This window comes from Muntiacus reevesi, chromosome 1 (genome assembly GCF_963930625.1).
Source record: "Muntiacus reevesi chromosome 1, mMunRee1.1, whole genome shotgun sequence".
Classification (NCBI taxonomy): domain Eukaryota; kingdom Metazoa; phylum Chordata; class Mammalia; order Artiodactyla; family Cervidae; genus Muntiacus; species Muntiacus reevesi.
The window spans coordinates 74,602,067-74,606,023 of NC_089249.1; the positions used below are offsets into that span (position 1 = coordinate 74,602,067).

Consider the following 3,957-nt stretch of genomic DNA (forward strand, 5'->3'; position numbering starts at 1 on the left):
AACAATGATCTGATCAAATGTGATGATTCTTTGATGGAATATGATGAGATTGACTCCTAGGCTGACAAGTTGAGTTTCAGGGTTCCTGGATACTTATTCCAAATGGAAAAGGAGACATTCAGGGCTCATGAGATATTCTGATATGACCTGTTAAGAACACAACAAAAAATTGCTCTTCTTAAGTGATATTTGTATACTATGTTCATAGCAGCCTTATTCACAATAGGCAAAAGGTGACTATTGAATTAACCCAAGTGGCTGTTGAGAGATGAACAGGTAAATAAAACAACATTTAAAAGGAAAGAAATTCTAATACAGATGACCCCATGAATGAATCATGAGGACATAATGCTAAATGTAATAACCATTTATTACAAAATGCAAATGATTCCACTTCTAGAGGTACTTAGAGTATAGAGGTTCATATAGACAGAAAGTAGAATGCTGGTTGCCAGGGTCTGAGGGAGCAAGGATTGGGGAAAGTGGTTTAATGGGTCTAGACTTTTAGTTTTTCAAGATGAAAAGAGTTCTAGAGATTGGCTGCATAAAATGTGAATGTACTTAGGACTACTAAACTATATGTGTAAAAAATGGCTAATGCAGTAAATTTTCCATGATGTAATTTACTGCAATTTTTTAAAAATAAATTTACCTATAGATGGGAGTTGGGGAAAGTTTCTAGTGGAAATACCGAGGCTAAAAGGGCATAATATTAATTGATAAAATGGAGGGAAAGAATAAAAGGATGGACAGAAAAGAAAGATTAAAAAATGAAAACTCACCAGCGTCTCCAAAACCATATTGCCAGGCATATCGAAAGGGTCAAGGAGGGCACTGTTATTGCCACAAGTATCAGGCCAATGGATGCAGGGTGTCCTGGCAATTGGGAGAAGACAAAGGGATATCACTTCAAACCCATTCTCTAGTTCTCCAGGGCTTCTTGCCCACCGGAGTGTCAACACCCACTGTTACCTGCTTTTGATGATTGGATATCTCTGATTCCTTTTCTCATATTCCCAGACGTCATATTCTCAGAGCCACCCTCATTCTGTTCTTCTGGCCCCATCCCACCCAGTTTATAGTCCTTCAGTCTTACCTATTGCCTGCCTCAGATCAGCTATTTTCATACCTGTGGCACTGTAGTCCCAGAAATAAACCTCAAGCTCTGTCTCTCTTTCTTTGTCTCTCCCTTCCAACCTCTCCCTCTGTCACTCTTTCTCCCACTTCTCCTTCCCTCCCTCCATAGCTCATCCATCAAGACTTCTCCCCTTCCTCAGGACTGCCCTCTGGGCTTGAGGACCACCTCCTCCCGTCCCCACTTCCTCCTCACCCCAGTACAGGATGATGTCCTGGTCTCCCAGGCTGCTGTGCCTCACTTGGCAGCTCAGACCAGCGGCCTCCCCAGCCGCCACATCCAGGGTTACCCGGAGATACCAAGTCCAGTCTGCGTTGGGCATGACGTCTCCTTGCTTAGCACCAGGCTCCTCCTGCTCGCCCCTCATCCACGTCACCCACACGGGTTTTGGGTAGAATCCTGAGACGTGGCAGACCAGCCGCAGGCGGCCAGGCCGGGGAGGGGGGCCACTGGACAGTCAGGCCTCCGGCTTCACTGGGGTAGGAAGGAGCAGTAAGAATGTCAGATTACGACTCTAATCCAGAGCATAGAGACTCGGAAACCCACAGATTTGGAAAGTTGCCTCTTCCAATCCTATGGGAATCAGCTCATTTACTGATTAAACACCTCTCAACGTAGGTATTCTCCACTTTTGAATTTAAAGAAGGTGCTGGAAAAAATAAAATAAAATAAAGAAGGTGCTGGGAGGTAAAATAGAAAAGTCTTTGGGAGAGAACAAGATTAACCTTGCTTCTGCAGTTCTGCCTTCCCTGCATCGAGGACACCCAGGAGATATCGAGGACAGGTTTCTGAGAGGAGCCTCTCAATGATATCAGAGATGCCTGGATATTGAGTCATGAGTGCACAAAACTTCTGCCCCCTGCTGCCACTGGCTGGTGCACATACAGAGGAATGAATCTGGATCCTCACAAAGTCCAGTCCTCCTAAAGCTCCTCTCAAAGGTCTTCCTATAGCCTCCCCAGAATGCAGCTCACAGCCTGCTGTGACCTGGATCACAAAGGGGTCTGTGTAAAGGAAAACAGAGACAAGTTATTAAAATGCAAACAACGAAGAAAAGGATGAGGAAAAGGCATGGGCCTTTGGATTTTAGTGGCAAGAAAGGTCTGAGATATGAAATTATAACTCAACAACCAATTGCAGTATTCAGGACTTTTCAGGAATAAGAGCATTGGTTAGAGGTATGCCTGTCGTAAACAGTGGGGATGAGTTCTTTTAAGGATGTACCGTGGGCAAGACAAGAGAAGAGGAGCAATGTGTGATGGAGTCAGGAGGGCAGCATTCCAGGGTGAAGGGGAGGGTTATGGTGGGAGAGGAGATTAGGCAGCAGATGCTTGAGGATATGAATTGGAGGATGGGGAAGTCATACTTTAGTTCATTCAGGCACACAGTAGGAAAAGGAGTTTTTCCTAGGTTTTGAGAGTGACAAGTGACAAACACACAAAACAGGAAATGGCTACAAAGCAGGAACATCATCTATTACACAAAAGTGCAAGAAACAGGAAGAATCTGGGATACTGGGTGGAGGTAAGGAGTCAGGGTTGGAGACTACTCTGGAGAGCTGTGTGCATGGAGTTGAGTAAAGAGGGAAGGAGTGGACCATGATCAGAGGGAATAGTAGCCTGACCAAGAAAGAGAAAAGTCATTGAGAGCCTCTCCAGGTCAGAGGACTGTGCTCACATTCCATCTGGAACTCACTGACATGGTCCTGCACAACCCGAGTGAATCCAATGAAGTAGACTCGGAATAGGTCCTGCAGTCCAGTCATCTCCTCATCACTAAAGTTCCCCTTGGACCAGGGCTTCAGGAAAATGGTAGTGCCCAAGTCACTCTCCCCGCCTTGAATTTGCAAATCATCCAACCAGCCTGAGCCTTGGTTTGGAGCCCAGGAGCTGTTGGCAAAAGTTCAAATATGGATAATATGGTCGGAGGTTGGCCATTGGAACACTGTGTTGGTGGAAGGTTTAAAAGAATGAGAAAAAATGTAGAATCAGGATGGAATGAAAAAGAACCCAGAGTCTGAACAATATAGAGCCTGAAACAGTTCTCCCCACAAGGCTTCTGGCTCCACCCCTAGCCTCCAGAATGGAGGAGAGGTCTGGGGACATCAGAGCCCAGACACTTAGAGGTAGGTGGGGCATGCTTTTTTTTTTCATTTATTTTTATTAGTTGGAGGTCAATTACTTTACAATATTATAGTGGTTTTTGTCATACATTGACATGAATCAGCCATGTATTTACATGTATTCCCCATCCCGATCCCCCCTCCCACCTCCCTCTCCACCCATAATCTGAAGGACATGCTTTTATCCAGAAGCCCGGCACCCCTGCTGGGAGCAGCCAGAGTTACTCTTACCATCTTCATTGTCACTACCTGGGAGGATAACCGCTAGCAATAGAAGAGGTAGAAGCAGCATTTCACTGGGACGTAGAACTTCTGACTCTCAGAGCTGGTATTTAATCTCTTATTTCAGCAAACGTTTTTCTCAGTACTCTAAAGTGACTTCCTCTCTTCCCCAGCTGAAAAATCTCAGACCCAAATTGCACATCTCAGGAAAACTGTACCTCCCACAGCTTTAGATTCCCACCCTGCCTCTCATTTCCATTCCTTGAACTCAGTCTCCTTTATACTTACTTACTTGGAAAAATGCTTTTCCAAGGTAGTAAATGATGATGAAAGGTTATTTCACCTTCCCAATTCTTATTTCCACATCTTTGAAATAAGAGGATAATATTAAACAATTGCTCAGCTTCCAGTTTCTTTAATCTAGAATACCTTTGACTTCTCCGCCTATCTTGTTCTCCCTCTCCCTTGCCTTCTCACC

The 3,957-nt window shown here is 44.7% G+C and overlaps 1 pseudogene; it reads right to left on the bottom strand.

Moving 5' to 3' along the window:
- Window positions 1-778: 778 nt before the first annotated feature.
- Window positions 779-3,549, bottom strand: LOC136161239 (T-cell surface glycoprotein CD1b-2-like; annotated as a pseudogene).
- Between the last annotated feature and the right edge of the window lie 408 nt (window positions 3,550-3,957).